The following is a 20014-nucleotide window of genomic DNA, read 5'->3' on the forward strand; positions in this document are numbered from 1 at the left end:
GTGGTCACGTAATATATTTCTCAGTTACATGAAGTTGGTTGTATAGAGGATTAGAACATTTTTATGAAGACCTCACTTTCTGAAGACATAACTTGCTTTGAATAAAGCTAACCCATTTTGGCCAAGTTCTGGTTCTGTCTTCCATGAGTATTTATGTCCTGCCAATGGATCCAAGCCGTGATTGTGGTAACATTGATGCGGCCATGATCAGTGTGATCAGTGTGGCCCAATGCAAACCAAGCACCGTCCTCACTTGGATGAGTATGTCAGCAAAGAGGGAAGTCCTGCCTTGGCCGGGAGAAGAGAAACAAGTTTATAAAAATAACTCTTGGAAAGGCTAGGCAAAGCATTACCTAATAATTAATTTAATCACTCACTCTTTCATTCATTATACATTTTTTGAGCATCTACTTAAGTCAGACACAGTGCTTATCACATAGGCACCAGTAATTACATATGGTATTTTTGATCTTTGAACTGTAATAATGAATGACTGAATGACTGAATAAATAAACAAAAGTCAGAATTAGAATATAATTTTTAGACTGTGGAAAGCCGTTAATAGTTCACGCCAACTCTGATAGACTGTTTCAGAAGGTCTGAAATGTTTGAATCACATAAGGCAGTGGCCTTCTGAATTTTTAAAATTTCATCGCACAGAAAGATGCTTTAGACCACAACCCAGGGCATAAACACACACACACATACACACACGTTTCTGTCAACTGTAGGTTTTTTTAATTGTTGGTCCCAACCCATTAAATTGTTCTTATGACCATGGGTTGTGACCACAGTTTGCAAAGCACCACCATGGGGGACTACAGCAGTGACCCTCTGCCCTGGCTGCACAGGAGTCACTGGGAGCTTTTTAAAAACAATCAGATGTCTGCGCCCTATCCCAGACCAACTGAATCCGAATCTGGAGGTGAGGTCTGAGCCAACGCTCCCTCTGTGATTCTAGTGAGCAGCGGGGGTTAGCATCACCACTCTACATCATAGGGAATGTTCTTTTAAAATAAACAACCACCATATTAATCATATCAGTAATATGTGCACATACTGAAAAGTTCAATAGTATAGATGGTTATGAAATAAAAACTAAGACTCTGGGTCAACTCCTTACCCCTCACTTCCACTGTCTGGAGTTAAACATTATTAACAGCTTCTTCCCCAAAACTCTTGTTGCAGATACGGGCATCTATATAGTTTCCACAAGTTTACATTTCCAGATAACTTTAATAATAGGTTGCCAAATTATAAAGGTCACTGTTGGTATTTTGATGAGGATTACACTGGATTTATGGATTGATTTAGGGTAAACTGACGTGTTTACAGTATTAAGAATATAACAGATCTTTTTATTTATTCAATTATATTTTTATGTCCTTCAAGAAAGTATTACAGTTGTAACCTACACATTTCTTATTAAGTTTATACCTAGGTGTTCTTTTTTTTTTTTACACTCTTATAAATGAGATAGTTTGCCTCATTATATTTCATTGCTAAATACTGCTTGTTTATCGAAATGCTACTGAATGTGGATATTAATTTTGAGCCCAGTCCACCTAACTGAATTATCATCTGTTGCTGATTTCCCCCAATTGATCCTTTTGCATTTGCTGTGTAAACACATTGTCTGAAAATAGTAATAATGTTGTATCCTCGGTTGAAATACTGATGCCTCATATTTTTCTCGTATCTAATTGTGTTGATCAGTACTTTCAAAACAAGTTTTAATTTGAGGCGATTCCAGAAAGTAACATCTATTATAATAATAATAATAGTCTATATATGATGATCTATTATTATAACAACTTATAGCTGAGAATTATATGCACTATATATAGGCATGTTAAGACTGAGGAAAAATATAGAAAACTTGGTAAAATCACTTTCAATAATTCTTTTCAGTTACCTTTTTAAGAGTCTGTCAACTTTAAAGAAAAATATCATTCCTCCGTATTTATTATTATCACAGTTGAGATTTTATCATGGATATTCATAACAGGTTTGCCCACTTTTTTTTTTTTTTTAACTATCATTGTCAGGTTTGGTTTCAGTGTGTTGCAACTTTATAAAAATAATTTAGGAGCTTCTACTCTATTTTTAGAGTTTGGAATCATTTAAATAGAGTTTGGAATCATTTAAATAGAGTTTAAATCATCATTTAAATAGAGTTTGGAATCATTTAAGTAGAGTTTAAATTATCCCTTGAATTCATTTCATATAATTCACCTGAAACCATTTTATCTTGATGCTTTTTCGGCCTTTGACAAGTTCCTCATGTTTCTCCATGGTAATTTATCTATTTAAGTAGAGCTACCAGATAAAATGCAGGACCTCCAGTTAAATTTGAATTTCAGTAAAAAACCAATAATTTTTTAGGATGAGTATGTCTTGCACGAGACATGTTAAAAAAGTCTTATTTATCTGAAATTCAAATTTAACTGGGGGTCCTATCTTTCTATTTGCTAAGTCTGGTCACCCTAGTTACAGATTTTCTTGTGGTGTGAACTTCGGTAATAAATATTTTCCTAGAAAATTGTATTTTTCATTTAGGTTTTCAGAGGGGTCAAGCTAGCTTTGAGCAAAGTGGTCTCTTGCAGTATTTCCTCATTTATAATTTTGTGTTTTCTCCCATTTTCTTTTTTGGGCCAGTTTGTAGTTTATTCTATTGGTCAAAGGAAAAGCCTCTCTTGGAATCATTTTGTTTTGCCTTTCTCATCAGTAAATTAGGACTGTTTCTGTTACTGTCTCTCCATCCCTTCCAGGTCCACTCTCTGGGGTAATTGTGCTTCTCCTTGACTGGGAGAAATGCAGGCTGCACCAGAAGTGGGGGAGTTCCCAGCGAGAAGTTGAAACCGTGTGGGGAGAGTGGAAAATGGGAAGAGAAGGGGCTCAGGAACAGGCCTAAAGGGGCTCCCACATTCCCAGACCTGGCAGAGAGGAACGAGTTCATTAGGAAGCCTGAGAAGGAGTAGCAGGCAAGTCAGGCAGGAGCCAGGAGAACATCGAACCTCAGCCCCCCACAAAGTCTCAGCTTATCCGTTCGTGAAATGGGCAGAATACCACCTGCCTCACAGTCCTGACATTGCAGACGAAACCCCACACAAAGCCGGGTCCAGTAAGCTCCTGACCCTGAGGCCGCCCACGGCAGGGTGAGGGCTGCCGCAGCCCTGGTCCAAGCCCGTCCTGTGTTCTGTCCTCACTCTGGGTGGGCCCCGTGCCTGCCTGCGGCGTCAGGGGCTCTCTGATGGGCCCTGCATTTACTTAACCCTCCATCCTTGCATCACAAGGGTCACGAGGACCCGCCACCCTGAACCTTAGAGCTGCCACTGCTGCGGGTGACACCCCGCCCTTGCCATCCACTCAGGTCTCCAGATCCTGGTTTCCCTAGGGCTCATTTTCCTCTGCCGTCCTCTCTTCTCTCTTCAAGGCTGCCCTTCTTCTTTGGTCTTTTGATTCAGGACCCAGACCAGGATCCTGGCCCCAGAGCCCCAGGCTGGCCCCGATGTGCCGCCTTCTGGGCTACACTGAGCCTGGACTGCAGTCTCCCGTGTCCATCCAACACGCTCCAGGGCTTTCGCTCATTAGGGTCTGAACGGGCCGCACGGGCGTCTTCAGAATCCTGGAAGAAGTGACTGATCCCACCCTGTGATTTGGGAGCTCAAGGAAGAGCTTCTAAGTAGAACTATTACCTACTCTAGATCACTCACCTTTGTGTTGTAACACGGTTTTGACCTCACTCCTCTTTAAGAAAGTAGATGGCTACTCCCGCAGCAGAAAGAGGAGGCAATAAAGGGTCCAGATAAATATCCAGAAACCGCAGTTGCCACGTGAACGGCTGCTGTGGACGAGAGAACTGGTCCTCAGGGTCTGGACCTTTGGCCTCCTTCCCCTTCCCCTCTTACGCGGGTGATGCTGGCGGATGCTGCTTGCAGCTCGCTATGACGACGTTCCCCGGCGCCATCCAGGACCACAGCACGGACCACGTGTGGCTGTTTAAATTTAACTAGTTCAATTCAGAGTAAAGAACGCAGCTCCTGACACCTGAAACTACTATAAGGTGGTATGTCAATTATGCCTCAGAACAACAACAACTCAGTTCCTCAGTCTCCGGAGCCACAGGGCTGGTGGCCACCATGGGTTCAGCATGGATCCCAGAACACTTGCAAAGCTGCAGAAAGTTCTACTGGGCAGCATTGCCCTGGGCCATCAACTTGGCCACAGAGCCAAGACCTTTACACAGTCACCCTCGGAAAAGCAAAATCAGGCAGATTAACCCCCCGGGGCCTGACCTTATTTCCAGGAATGACAGCAGTTCTCTGCTGCTGGAGATGGACAGCCTGAAGGTACCAATCCAGAAAAGTCTTTTATGCAAAGTATTTCCATGACAAAAGGAAGAGGTCATGTGGTGCCATCCAGACCACAGTTTCAGGGTTCTTTTTATATTTTTAAAGAGAAAACAAAAGAGGCAATAATTCCTGTTTCCCATTCCATTCTGTTCCTTCAAGGTCCTTGAGCTGTGAGGCAGGTTTAAGAACAATACTCTTTTCTCTGTGTCCAGCCCACCCCCGAGCTCCCAGGATGGGAGGGAAGAACAGGTGAAAAAAAGGAGAAAGTCACTTTGTCCCTTACGAAACACTTGTTTAAAGTTACATGGCCCGAACGTCCACAGCAAGGCAGGGCTGGAGTGCACCAGCAGACCGGGTGAGGGTCCTCGAAGCTCAGGCCATGGGTGCAAAGGTGGAGGGAACCCAGCTCTCCCCTCCCCCCACTAACCCCCCCCCCGCCCCCCCCTTCCCTTCCCCTGCAGGCAGAAAGCTGGCCAAGCTCCTTCACTGGATTCCTGGGCTCAGCCGCCAGCTCCTTCTCAGAGCCCAGCGTCATCACTGCACTGCAGCGAGGGCAACCCAGCAGACGCTCCGTCCCTTCAGGACAACAAACACAGCGAAGGCTTCTGTTCCAAAGCCTATGCGTGGAACCCAGCCACCGCCTGCCTCGGTCCTGCAGGCGCAGCTCTGGTGAAAGGTCCAGCTGTGTGGATGCCCAGAGCCTGAGACCAGAGGGGTGACCCCCTGGAGTTTACAGGACCATCTGCCCTCTCTTGGAGGCTCTTACAAAGGAGCACTAGCCGAGCATGAGCTGCTGCTGCCGCTTACAATAACAACGATGACAATAATAATACAGCAGCACTTTTCACTCATCAACTTCCTTAATTCTCACAGCAGCTCTTTTATGATCTTCATCTTGCAGATGGGAAACTGGCAGGGGAAGGTTATTTCACCCGCTCAAGGTCACACAGGTAGCAAGGGAGATCTGAACCCAGGTATTCTGAGCACATGGACCACTCTGCTAACCACTATGTTAGAAGCACCGCAACAAAGAGCTGTGAGAAAAAACTCTGAGAAGATACGCAGATTTGCCACCTTCCCACCCATCCCCACGCTTCACATTTTTTCTGATGATCTGGCCCAGCTGGAGACTGACAAACACCGCTGAGGCCAGTCAGCCTTGCCCAGAGGGACCTCTAGGAGACACGTCGTCACGGGGCACTCCCAGCCTCACCCAGCAAAGTCGCCCGAGGAGGGAAGGAGGTGCAGCCCAAATCTCAGGCCGTTAGGGGACCAAAAGCACATCCACTGAGTAATACAGTGTCTGGTTTCAGGAGAGAGACCCGGGCCAGGCCTTTCTTCCACAAATACTGGTTGAGCACTCGGGATGGGCCAGGCCCGGTGCTGGGCCCGGTGGGTGACACGTCCATTTCCAGGTGACCGGGTGCTGGCGGTGAGCTGCATCTGGGCCCCGCACACCTGCGTGAGTTTATTCCACGGCCCCTCCTCCGATGTCCTTCCCAGCATGGACTTCAGGTTCCTTTCCCAGATTAAACCCCATCAAGGTCAGCAGCAGCAACAGTGAATGTGCAGGGCTGGGGCTCAGGTAGAAGTTTCTAAGTGACCCAGTGAACAGAGATGGCCCGGATGCCTCCACCGTGATCAAGCGTCCCAGGACTTCTGGTGGCCGTGGCACTGGCATCCGTCACCGTCCGCTTCCCTCCCACCGTGAGCTCACGAGCCGAGCCTCTGACTCCCGGCTTCAGGAACCACACGGCAGTCCGCGGGCCGCTTCCCCCTGCCGCATTAAAGCCAAGGGCACCCGAGTTCACCTTTGAAGGGCTGACCGTGCCTCAGTCGTGGGCCTGTGGCGTCAGAGGTTCAGTGGCCCCTGAGCCCCTGAGCCTGCCCCTTCAGACAAAGTATTCTCTAAATAATTGCTCAACATTTATTTAAGGCAAGGTTTTCATGCCCCACACAGAAGAACCAAAGTCCCTATAGTCGAGCAGACATCCTCTTCAGAAAGCAGATATTTAATTATCTGTTAGTCTCTGAGGATATGACTTCCTCATCCCAGCTGACTTGTCCCAAGATTCCTTCCTGAGAAGAGGGCTTGCAAATATCATGGTTCTCTATCTTGTTGGTGACATTTAGCCTCTCTCTAGGTCGGGGTCCTGGGTCGCTAACTACCTGGCCTCCATCTCAGTGTAGATCAGTGAGCCCCGAATCTGTTGTCCTCGGCCTGTAGTTCCTCCAGACCTATAGACGGAGAAGCTCCCTTTGCTCCCATTTGTATTTCCCTCCGGGTTTGGCATCTTCAACATGCCTGACGCACGCAGCCCCTGCGCTCTGCCGGCCCCCAGCCGGATCCTCAGCCTGGCTGGCATCACCACCCACCCCGTTAGGTGGACACGCCAGGCAAACTCAGGAGCCCCCTGACTCTGTGTCCACCTGCTTTCCCTGGTGACCCAATCCTATCCACTTTGCCCCCCGAGCAACCTGGGAACTAGCCCCTCCACCCTGGCTGCATTTCCCTACTGAAATGACTGTTTTTCTCACCACAGTTAACTTCTCCCACCTTCCTCCCAAGAGGAAGATTGATGCAGATTTTGATCACTTTCCTCTCCTGCTGAAGACATTTCCATGGCATTTCATTGTCCCCAACTTAATGGCCCAAATGCTCAAATGCCTTAGAAGATTCTTGTAAACTGGCCTCTTTTAAAAATTATTTATAAAAGAAAACCACTGGTAATAACCTAAATGTACAATAGGGCAAGAACGTTCAAGTTCATTATGATGAATTGAAGTGAAAAAAAAATGCTACGTAGCCGTATGTTTTCTGTCATATAATGTTAAGAGAAGAAAAAAGTAGGAGACAAAATTACATATAGCAATTTAGTAATATTTTAGATCTGTATAGGAAAAGACAGGAAAGGAATCCGGCAAAATGTTAATAAGTTTTATCTATAAGTAATGGTTTCATGGGTTATTTACATTTTTTTCTACGTACTTGTCTCTGTTTTCCAAATGTTCTTAACTGAACGTTAGTTAGTAACACTGTTCTAATTGGAAACACGCATGGGGCCCGCAGGCACCTGCCCTCCGCTCCCCAGCACCTCAAGATCCAAGTCAGTGGGTATAGGACTGGGGGAGTAAGTGCCAGGGACAAGCTGTGATGCCCCAGCAGGGTGTGCCCACCACACCAAAGTCTGCTAAGCAATTCCCCAGTTTCCTTATTAAATCCAGAGACCCCTACCAATACCTTAACCTGTACCTAACACTGGGACCTCTGTCCCTCAGCACAGGACCTTCCTCCCCGATTCCAGCCAGCCTCATGCAACTTCCAAGCCAACGTCCCTCCACATTCGTGGATGGCTCCTGAATCCACGTGCCTCCTCACCGGATCTTTATTCATCTTTGTTTACTCAATGTGCCAACCACCTTCTGCCCTGAACCTAATCAGCACCTGCCAGGCAGCTGACACAGGGAGGTGGACCCTGAGAGCTGAAAGGCACCTTCTGGGTCGTCTGTATCAAAGGAGGACACACAGGCCACACACAACAAAGAGCAGAACTTCATCCAGATTGTGCGTCTGGGTTGGATCTGCTGACATAACGGTCTCACATGGTCTCTAACTGGTGTTTCCTTTGAAAGAATTATCTAGTTGTTTTAAGAACTGAAACTCTAACATCTGATAAACCACGTGTCATGAGCCCAGCGTGGGCCGGAGAGAAGAACGGAGCATGGTGGGGTGGGGCATGGGAGCTCTCGCAGCGATGGTGCGGGTTATAGAAATGCTCATACAAAAGATACGAATGGAAAGGCACAGACACAGAGAACCACTCGGGATCTCAACCCCTCCCGTGACCTGGATGTTTCCAGTGAGTTCCGCGGGGTCCTCTGGGCCTTCTCCTCCTCTCCAGCTGCCACCCCCTCATCACTGACCCTAAGGCCATCAGTTATGCTCCTGGGGGGACCGTGCAGAGGCAGATATCCTGCCCTATTTAGAATCGCCTCCCCCTCCAAAGCCCGCCTGCGACCTCAGTTAATGTGTCCGGCTCAGCTGTGCCTTCCCTCTGCCTGCCTTCTTTTCCAGAGTTCTCCTTGGTCCCTCATACAGAGACCGTTAGCGGCTCTGCCCTGCTCCAGACTCCAGTCCCTGCCACGTCTAAATCCTGAAGTGATTCGAGCCAGAACTCTTGCCGCATCATTATACCAGTGATGAGTCAAAATTCTGAGTGTGTGGGGGTCCCCAGCACCCCCTCACCCCTGAAGGAAAGTTCTGGCGTTCCCACCAGTTCACCCTCTCCACCTGCCCTCCAAGGAGAGTCTGCTTCTGCCAGCTCCGTGCTGAACCTTGTGTGAGGCAGAATAGGAGAAAGGGGGGCAGAAAGAGAAGAGGCACCCAAGTGGGAATTGAGAAGAACTTACTGATGGTTGAGAGAAAGAGAAACTTCGGAAGAGCTGCCGCAGGCCTCGTCTTGAGTTATTTTACAATGTGTCTATTCTCATGGCGTGGTCCTTTCTTGGGGTAGCCTCTCTCGTGTAGTATCGTGTTTAGATCATGTGAGTCATAGCTTCAATGGGGCTGCATATTATTTTCTGTAAAAATACTAGTGGATATGGGGAATGGTTTATCCCTGTTTTTTTCCCCAAAATTTATCTGTGTCACAGAAAGCATAATAATACGCCATGTTGACAATACTACTTGAATTTGCAGGCAACATAACAGAAGCTAGGAGAAAAAGAAACCTTCTTAAGAAAACCCCTAATGCTTTTGCAGGTTACCCATCCTAAAAATGTTACAGAAGATACCTGAGAATTGACCTTGAAGTCCAGCTCTCGGGCCCAGCGTGCGTTTCACTGTGGTCTTCCTTTCTCATCAGCCAAGGGAATCAGTTATTCATACACTGTAGGGAGCTTTCTAGTTTCCAAGTGATGTCTTAGGTATTAGCCAGTCTGGATGTTGAGAAGTGCCTGGGAAGACATGAGATGTGACCTTAGCTCAATTAGGAGATGATAAAACTCAGGTTCAGGAGGGTGTTAAATGACTCAGTCAAGGTCACGTGGCCAGAAGGAGCTGCTGCTTCTGATGGAAAGACCGTCCAGAATCCAGATGAGTCAGTGATCTCTGACGCCCTGGCGAGATTCGGTTGAATGATTCAAGTGCCTCTGATGCTGTCAGAGAGTGAGGGTGCTTCTCAGTTGATTGTTAGGAGGAAAGAAGCTATTTAGATTATTACAGATGTTCAGGCCTGAAAATGAAGGAAATCAGGTTGCCGTGGATTTAACGACTTCATACAGAGATTTCATAATGCCTTAGACTCCCCATGTCCCAGGCTCACAGCTCTGTCATCACAAAGACAAGGGAAGGTCTGAGAATCATCGAGGTAACTTTGGGTCTTGAAAATTACTCATAACGGTGCAGCGAGATTTCGGAAGCTACCAACTGGGCTGGAAGGAGGAGGCTGAAAATTCTCAAGCCAGGAACTTTGCAAAGTTTCTGACAATAGAGTTCACTGCCAAGTTGCCCCTTTACCCCAAAGTCACTGGAGTCTGCATTGACAAGAAGAGGAAAAACTGGTCTAGAAACATTTTCTAGTTGATTGGTCCAAAACTGAGGGGAAAAAAAAAAAGAAAAAAGCCACTGAATTTGGTAGCCGATGTTTTGTGACCTGAACAGGCTGGCAGTGCTACTGTCTGGCCAGTTACTGAGGTTCAGGTGTAGAACTGTGCACAGCAAGGGAGACCCATGCTTATCTCTTTGATAAATATGCTGTTATCGTAAAGTTATTTGGAAAAACTTTCCCACTCAATACATTAGCAGTTGGAGCCCTGGTTAGGCCAAAGATCTGAGGTATGAGCCTACTTCTGTACCAACCTAGATGTCCTGAAATCTGTCTGTCCTTCACTCAGTCTACGTGAAGCACAAGTGACTTCTCCTCTTTGGGGAGAGGGCAAAAGGCTGGTGGATTCGGGGTCACTTTGAGGAAGTGGAAGCAAGTGATAAAAGCAAGAGATGCTTCCATGTACACCTGTGGAATGTTGACTCCACCCTCCCCGCGGGGGCCTCAGTGACTCACCAGGTAACACAGATGGTAGAAGCCGGGATCACTCCTTTTCTCTTGTCTTTATTTTGAGACCTTCTACTCACCTACCATCTCTCCTTCTTAAAGCTTTCCCAGCCCCCAAAATGGCCTTTTCCTCTTTTCTTCTCCCTCTGAATTTAAAACTCCCAACTTGTGACCTCTGACTTCAAATATTCCTTATGACACTTGTTGAATTGTTGTCTTTTAGTTGTGGCAGAAGCCCATGAAATCATGTGGACTTACACCCTCTTTCTCCTTTCCCTTCTAAGGACGCTGGGTTCCCCCAAGGATCCTTGTTTTGCCAAACTCTGAAGAATATCTGGAGAGATGGGAGCGTATGACACACACATGTGGCCTGAGAGAGGATAAAGAAAGGCCAAGAAGGAAGGGGAGGAAGAGACAGGATTTTCAGAAACTTTTGCTGTTTCAGAAAGTTCTGCTTTATAATTGCAATGCAATTCCCACCTTTGTCTTCTGGTGTCCACCCTTCAGAAACCTTTATAAAGAATCTCCAACAGTGTCGTGTGTGTTTTGATGTAAGAACCTACTGAGACTGACCTTAAGGTGACTGGATACATTCAAATTACACATGTTCTAGAATTCTCTCCCATAACTTTTCATGTGTGCATGTGTTGCCTTGCTCTAAATTATATACTTCCTGAAGATGATAATTGAGGCTACACAGTCTGTCTCTGTATCTAGCATACTGCCTATCACTGTGTCTTACATATGATAAATACTCATTCAATGTTTCATTCCTTGACCGACAGGAAAAGCACGTTTGGCAAGAATTACTATAATGTATTATTTTTATTTATAATTATTATTAAATTACAGCGAGGAGCCAATGTTTAATAGGAGAGAATCAAGAACTTCAGCCAAAGGACACATTTTTGTTGGGATTTTTTAAACGATATTCCGTTGGCTAGGCGTAACTGTATTCCTATTAACCCTGGAAGAAAAAGCTGCCTACTCAGTCTTATGCTAACAGAAAACACAGATGCCTATAACCGTGGGGTGCAATTGTTGTCATGACTTTACAAATTTCCAAGCAGAGCAAGCTCTGAGAGGACCCTGCCTCTGGCTTTGGAAGGTTGTCTTAGGGGAAATGAACCGTGGTCTAAGAGGATCCCGGGCAGTGGAATGCTGGTAAATCTTTAACAACTGGCTTCAGGAAAAAAAGCCCTGGTCTGTGGTGTGTGCCAGTTTCCGTGGTTTAAGTACTCCCATCATGGTGGATCTCCAGCCGCCAACATGACATCAGTGAATGCAGAACTGGAAAGAGATGGGCCAAATCTGCTCTTGGAGCCAGTACAAGTCAGCTCCGGGGCACCCCTGATTCTAAGGCTGTCCCCTTGTAGATAACCAAAGAGCAGGTCTGCAAACTGCAGAGGAAGGTGGGGGTTTTGTGTTTTTGTTTTGTTTTTTTTTTTCTTTCAGAAACATGAGGCTGAGACTCACAGAAGTTACAGGAGGCACCAAGAATTATTTTTAAAGCATTACGGAAAGAAAAAGATACATGGAATACAAACATCAGGCCAGTCGGCCAGCTGATAAAGCATCCCCTTGTACAGTATTATAGTTGCAAAGATGTCTCAAATTTCATTACCCCACTGGGCTAATGTGAGTACCAGGAGAGCCAGAACAGCACAATTACAGACAGTTAAGACCTTGGAGGTCGGCCACTAGCTCCTTCGAGGCATGAGATTTTTATTCTGATAAGCGCGGAACAAGGAATGTGCTGGCATCTACACTTAGGTCAGTCATCTGAAGATTTCTCCTCCGCTTGGGCCACATCCTTTGGCATCCGATATGCCATTAGAACATTAGAACACTCTTCTGTGCCTTGTTTCCCCAGGGCCCAGCTAAGATGTGCTAAAGTGCCCGGGTCTGGTGACCCGCAAAATGGGGAACAAGCTTCAAACAATGGAGAGCTTGTTGCAAGTCAATTCAATCTGTTTAAAGCAGTCTCCTTCTGGTGTGTGTACTGCAAGGGGTAGAAGTGCAGGAGCAGGCATGCACCTACACACCTGCTCTCCATCCTCAAAGCCCCTCCCCTCCCCACACACCCCTGCCTAATTCCTGAACCTACAGAGAGGAGGGATACGGATGGGGGCCCTCGAAGGGTTCCTCTTCATTCTGATCAGCTGACCCTCTTCTTCTTTATTTTTATCTTAAGAAAAATATCCCCCAGGAATCTTAAGAAAAATAGACTAGATTCCAAAATAATTACTGTGAATGTACAGGGAGCATATCTCTTTTTCAAAGAAGCCCAAAGAATTTCATGTGAAATATGCTATATCACTGGAAATTATATATAATTTACTTTGGGGGAAATTTTACAGAGCAGAATGTTGTCACTTCCTAGTGTCAACTATTTTCTTTTTTTAAAAATGCTATTTGTGTGTGTGTGTGTGTGTGTGTGTGTGTGTGTGTGCAATGCCAGTTTTATTTATTTTTATTGAGGTATAATTGACATAGAACATTACATTTGCTTCAGGCATACAACATGAGGATTCAATAATTGTATGTACTGTGAAACGATCGATCCTCTGTAATTAATTAATGAAAACGCCTACCCAAAAAGGTTATGAACACCTCATTGCTAGTACTCATGCACAACAATCATTAAAAACCACAAAAGAGTTCCCAGGGTTTGGTGTGTAAGCCTGGTGAGGTGCTTTTTAGGCAAAAGAGGTCATGGACGGAGCTGGTTGAGGGGAGAGTGGTGTACTTCAGGGTTCATTCTGTTTCCTGTTTCCACCCCTACGTCAGAATGTCCGTCCTTGACCCAGGGCTTGTCGGATTTTCAGAACTCAGCCTCCCAGAAGGGAGGACCAGAATCGTGGAGCTCTGCGTGAATTATTAATGGGCATTAGTAACAGTACCAAGGGGTCACACGGAATGGACTTCTGCGGTTTACGTACTTTCATCACACAGACATTCAACGACACAAGGAATGTTGATCTCGTGTCAGAAAAATGATCCAGAACAACCTTCTGCTTCTGACACCAGAGCAAACAGATATTTTATGGAAGAGCTTGGTTGCCCTCTTAAATCCTAACATTTGGGGTTAAGGGTGTACAAAAAAATTCCTAAATAACAAGTTTAGCTCTGTATTTCATTTACCTAACTAAACTTTTCCAACCGTATTTATTTTTTTCAGCCAAGATGGACCATGTCAGCCACATTTTAACACTCTCCATAAAAAAAGAAAAAGAATTTCCTGGTAAGTTTAGCCAAAACTTCAGGTGAGCTAAGATTTAATACAATGTATTGCACTGGACAAAAATGAAGCCAATGGACATAGTTTTATAAATGCTAATCATGTCTTTTAGCTGTAATCTCTGTATTACGCAGTTCACAATTGTTACAGCTTCTTGTCTGACTGTATATTTTGCTGCTGTTTTATTCCTGTTAATGCTTCTTCTCTTAAATTCTATTTTGCCTCATATTAATATTGCTACACTAGCTACCTTTTAAATTTGGTGAGTAATTATTTACCTGGGTTATCTTTGTTATCTTCATCCTCCACATATGTGTAATATTTTGTTTTATGTATGACTTCTAAAAGCAACATATGGCTGGATTTTTGTTTTAACCATTCCAATAGCCTCTGCCTTTTGCTAATGGGTAGCTATAATCATAACTGTAATCACTCTTACATTTGAACTAATATCTACATATCACACTGTTTTCTTTTATCATCCCTTTTGTCCACTTCATTTCCTCTTCCTATTTCTACTGAATATGATTTTCTGTATGTCCAACTTTTGTCTCCCGTGGACAGTTTGGAAACTAGAGATTATAGTTATATTATGTTTGTAATTACTTTAAAATATATAATGTACACACCAAACCATAAATTTAGCATATTTATCTATTCAGAAGTTTTTTGCATAACTAAAACCATACCCCTAGTTATCTGTTTTATATTAGTTATCTAATATATAGTTATCTATTTTATAGTCTATTTTTAATAACATTTACTGACATATTCTATTAATTCCCATGTGTATTATTGTTCCCCCCCCCCCCCCATTTCATGTCTTCCCTTCAGGTTCCCTTTCTTCTTGATAATACCTTTAACAGTGAAGGTCTGTGTCTTTATGTGTCTGAAATGTCTCTGATTTGCCTTCAGTCTTGAGTGATAGTCTAGGTAGGTATAAAATTCAAGGTTGAAAATGATTTCCATCAGTATTTGAAGTCCGCTGTTTTCTGGCATCTACTGTTTTTTGTTTGGTTGGTTTTTTGTTTTTATTTATTTATTTTTGGCTGCATTGGGTCTTCATTGCCGCACGCTGGCTTTCTCTAGTTGTGGTGAGCGGTGGCTTCTCTTGTTGCAGCGCATGGGCTCTAGGTGCACAGGCTTCAGTAGCTGTGGCACGCGGGCTCAGCAGTTGTGGCTCAAGGGCTCTAGAGCGCAGGCTCAGTAGTTGTAGCGCATGGGCTTAGTTATTCCGTGGCATGTGGAATCTTCCCAGACCAGGGCTCAAACCTGTGTACCCTGCATTGGTAGGCAGATTCTTAACCAACGCGCCACCAGGGAAGTCCAGTGGCATCTATTGTTGATGAGAAGTCTCTCTTAATTGCTACGCCTATGCCAATAATCTGTCTCTTCTCCCTGGTGATTTCCATAATTTTCTTTTTGTTCCTGATATTCTATGTTTACACTCTGATGTCAAGCCTTAGATTTGTTTCCATTTAGCTTTGTTAGCAATTGGTAGGTACTTTCAATCTGAGGACACATCTTTCTTCAATTCTGGAAAGCTCTTAGCCATTAATTCTATCAGTTCATCCACTATGCCTCTGAATGTCTCTTGTGTATTTTGACTTTGGTCTCTCTGTGCTGCATTTAGGGTAATTCTTCAGCACTATCCCCAAGTTCATTGATTCTCTCTTTGTGTCCAGTCTGTTGTTTAAATTGTCTATTAAGTTTTTAATTCCAATAACAACATTGTTTGTTTCCAAAGTTTCAAGTTGATTCTTAGTCATATCTACTTGACCTTGTTTTATTTCTGCTTGGGTTTTGTTTCACAATTTTTTGTTCTTTTTATGAATACTCTTCCTGGGTTTATCTCTTGCAGCATTCTAAACTTACCTGTAAATGTGTTTCTCAGGCTGACAGACCATTTTAACTCCAGGACTTAATTCATGTTAATTATCAATTTTGTTTTCTTTCTTAGCTTCAAAAGTCTTTGTGCATTTTACAAACCAAAAAACTTTTGGAAGCCAGCAGACTTGCAGGATCATTCTGAGGTGTTTGATTTGGTTATTTGTTTTGTGTTTCTTTCTTCCTTCCTCTGTGTTCCAGACTCCCTGTCCATAAGGTGGGGGGGACCCTCACCCACCTGCCTGCACCCACTGCCCAGGGTTAGGGTTATTTTTCAGACCTCCTGTTCCGTGCAATGATCTCAGCTTCAGCCTCCCAGTCAGGGGGAGGTTTCCCGAGGCTCCTCCCTGCCCCTGGGTCTGCTCTCCCTGGCCCACAACTTCCGTGAAGCAGCAGCTTGTCCGCAGCAGTTTTCCACATTGTCCTCCCATAAGGGACGGCTTAGCACCGCCCCAGCCCCAGGCTTCAGGCGCCCAGCCTGCTGCCGGCCCCCCTCGGCGGCAAGGCTGTGGTCTTCTCTCCCCTGCAGCAGCCCCCCTGCCCCTGCCTGCTTCCTGTCCCAGAGACCCCTGCAGGCCCACGTCTACAGTCTAACCACTGTTTGCATTGTTGTTGCATTTCTGGTGTAGGGGGGGTGTATGCTGAATGTTTAGCCCGCTGTGGTTATTCACCTTTTTCTTTTTCTTTTTTCATCAATCATTGCCATGTGCTTGGAGCACCAACAGGACTCAAAGCATGAGTTCACTGCACCTTCCTCTCTATTGACAACAAGCAAAATGACCATTCATTAAATACTTATGAGCCAGGCATTGTGCTGGTATTTTCATCTCTTACCTCATGTCATTCTTAACATGCTTCTGTAAGGCAGGTGCTGTTCCGCATCTCCATTTTAGACAAGAAGAACTAACCCTCTCTAGAGCTTAAATAATCTCTCCTGTGACACACATTCTGGCAAGTAGTGTAGAATCCAGGTATGTCTGATTCCAAAGCCAGAGCCCTTGACCTTGATATAGTGAGGATGAGATGATGTCTCCTGATGATAATATCACATTCATTACTGGCTCTCTGATTCCATAGAAGAACCCAAGGAGGAGGAAGGGCATGGGCTGCGTTCTGTGGTACTGGTTTCTAGCCAGAGGTCATTTACTAACTACCAGAGTAAACTTGGGAAGCCACTGCGGCCACCTAGGTCTTTATTTTCTCTATAAAATGGTGTTATTAAAAATTAATATTTCTCCCTGCTTCCTTATGAAGGTCAAAAAATAACAGATCGTGGGGTGGGTGGTGGTGGTGGGATGAATTGGGAGATTGGGATTGACATGTATACACTAATATGTATAAAATACATAACTAATAAGAACCTGCTGTATAGCACAGGGAGCTCCACTTCGCTGTACAGTAGAAACTAACACAACACTGTAAAACAGCTATACCCCAATAGAAAAAATTTTTTTAAATAAAATAAAAATATGAAATATTATGTATGTTATATTTTATATTGATTCTAAGCTTCTTTACTTGTATTGAAACCAAGGGATATCATAAGCAAAGTTTATATTATTTTCCCTGAATATATTGCCTTACAGTCACCCGCGCTAGAGCTCATTTGCTATTTCTCTACCCACTCACGAAACCTGAGATCTTACTATGGTTTATCCCTGTCAGTCTGACATTTCACTTCCATCTTTAATTTTGGAGATCTCACTGTGTACTCTCTGATCCACGTCACTTATAAAACTATTAAATAAACTTGTAACACTTTTTCATCTGGAAAAGCAAATGTTTTCCTCTAGTTTTGATTTCCTACTAAGCCAGTTCTTTACTTACAGCAAAACAAAATACGACCCCCACTTACCCACTGACTGGTGGCCAATGACTATTCCACAGTTTTTCATCAGCATATTCCTTGTCTTATAAAGAGGGAAACATCATATAATGGAAAGATCAGATTATGCAGCAAAACCACCTGCGTGGGCATCTGTCAATGGCAGGACCCAGCATCCATGAGCTGCAGTTTTCTCATTTGTAAAGTGAAGGTAACACATCCATCCTTAGGAAGGATGCAGTGATCTTATCAGATCAAGTACGCCAAATGCCAAGCAGCGTATCTGACATATGATAGGTTTTCGATAAATACAAACTATCCTTATATCTGAAGCCAGAAGCATTGATTTGCAGCAAACTTCTTTAAAAAAAAAAAAAAAAGCACGTTGACATTAACCGTGCTCCAGTGATGCAAAGAACTTGCTGCTTTTTTCATTTTTATTGCACTGCCGGGTTCCATAAAGCAGCAACATACCTTAACATTCAATTTTGATAGATAACGATGGCTTTTCAAACTTCAACAGACAAGCAGGCTTCACTCTCCACATAAGCAGGGGTCCCTTTCAGAGCGCCTCTGAAGTCTTTGAAAGAGGTGTGGGATCCCAAGGGATAATGATGAGGCCGCTGAAGCCGGCTTGTAGACAGTCAGCTGTCCTTTACAGACCACGGAAAAGCTGTCCGTGTGACTCAGTGGTGGCTACAGTGTGCTGTCCAGCTGAATGCAGATCTGTCCCTGAGAAATCACTGCCCTGCTCCAGTGGACAGAGGAAGCTGGTTTGGAAGGAGTTTCACACTCTTCACAATCAGGTGGCGTAACCTAAGCCTCCATGGGTACTGCACAGACAGACTTTCAACCGAAAGACAGCTGTTAGGAATTCTCTGGCCAGGAGTTTCCTAGGCTGAATAAACGCATGTGTGCCAGAGGTGGGGGGCGGGGTTGAGGGCATCCAATTAATTGGGGAAAATGGAACTGGGGGGGGGCGGGGGGGGAGACGTGAGGGAAGGAGGGGGGCAGGGGAGCCACAGGGAATCTCATCACTGTCTCCTTTCCCTTCCTCTTAAAGAAGTTTCCCCATCACCACTTATGTGCTACCTTGCTAGCTGCATTTTTCCAGAAAGTTTCACTGTTAGGTTTGATAAAGCAAGAGCATTCTCTAATTTTCAGTGTTGACAGATAAAGATGACTCATTTCAAACTCCAACCAACATGGAAGCTTCATTCTTTACATAGGCAGTGGTCCCTTTTAAAGCTAACCTGCCCACTGCATACGTCTGCCTATTTTCAGAACCTTGTACAGATTCATATAATTGTCATTGTAGCCTATAGGAAACAGAAGGATTTCTTCCTAGAGGAAAGGAGCTGTAACTGCAGCCTGTTCTTCCAGAACTATATCTGTGTGTGCAGCAGTAGATTTCTCTCCAAGTCACTGAGTCATCTTCCCAAACACAAAACTCAAAACTGAAACCTTCTTTTCTTTTTATTGGGAGATTGACATTCTCATATAACATTTCATAATAATGTGTTCAAAGGGCACATTTAAAATATATGAAATGTATATGAAATAAAGTCATTGAGAACTGGAGATATTACAAGCCTCAAGCCAGCAGGCTGGCTTAATAAAGAACCACAATAACTCACAGACTAGAAATTCAGACTAAAGCCCAAATGAAGACCCTCTCTCACTTCTCATCCACCTGAGTTCTAATATTTTCAGGTGCTGCCCCAGGGAAGAATCTTTAACTGGATGACTTCAAAACTATTTTTTTCCCACTTAAATAGAAATGTGCTGTGTGGAATAGACTGCATCAGGTTTAAAATACGATGACTTCACATCTGTTGCAGCTGCCTTTTATACCACGTTGAGTTCGGCAAAGTATCGAAAATTCCAACGACTTCTTGAAAAAGCAACACCTCTCTCCCTGGTACTTACTGTTATTTCTCAAACGTTTGTGAAACCATCATCCTATCACACCTCAGGGAATTTTCTTCAATGAAACTAAATTTATGTTTCTATTTTTCCTGAACACGCGCCCAGGGAGGAATTTAGTAAAACCAGAATGAAAAGTGTTGCGGTGTTGGTGTGCAGCACTGAAGCCTGTCCTCCAAATAAAGATGCGTAAACAATAAGAGAAAAGCTCTGGCTTCCCAGTTCAATATTACCATCAGCGAGCACACAGCTTTCATTATAAGGAGGCGCGAAAATAAGTCCTTCACTACTTCTTCTCACACACAAGCCCCTGGAAGCTTCTAAGGAGTCATAACCCAGACATCTCTGTGGCTTTCCCAGACTCTTAGGAACCGTATCAGGTCAGGCTAAACTCCCTATGGAAGTGTAAAGCCAAGAAACCTTGAATTCCTGAAAGGCTTATGTTTTCATGGCCACTTTTTCACTTGGTGTCTTGCTAAACAGATGAGAAGTTCAGCTTCTGACTCAACACACGCACACACACACACCCCGTTATACAAAGCCAGCTCTAGTGAAGGCTGGAGGACCATGAGAAAAGGTCACGTGTTCAACATATGTCAAATGACAGAGCATCCCACAGTACATCTTCCTGTCCTTAAATATCCTTTTGGCCATTCTTTGTCCACCGTCTCCATCAAGGAGGCTTCTCACCACCCTTTCCTCAGCCCTTACCCAGACTCCTCTCCTC

General features: G+C 44.4%; 1 long non-coding RNA gene across 1 annotated transcript in view; it reads right to left on the bottom strand.

The window, feature by feature from the left end:
• The window catches only part of LOC141276180 (uncharacterized), a 63105-nt gene that overhangs the window by 16168 nt on the left and 26923 nt on the right, over nt 1-20014 (bottom strand). The window contains exon 2 of the long non-coding RNA XR_012325330.1: nt 9150-9311. This is a non-coding gene — a long non-coding RNA (uncharacterized lncRNA). The remainder of the gene's footprint in view (nt 1-9149; nt 9312-20014) is intronic.

The sequence above is a fragment of the Tursiops truncatus genome, chromosome 13 (assembly GCF_011762595.2).
Source record: "Tursiops truncatus isolate mTurTru1 chromosome 13, mTurTru1.mat.Y, whole genome shotgun sequence".
NCBI classification, from domain to species: Eukaryota; Metazoa; Chordata; class Mammalia; order Artiodactyla; family Delphinidae; genus Tursiops; species Tursiops truncatus.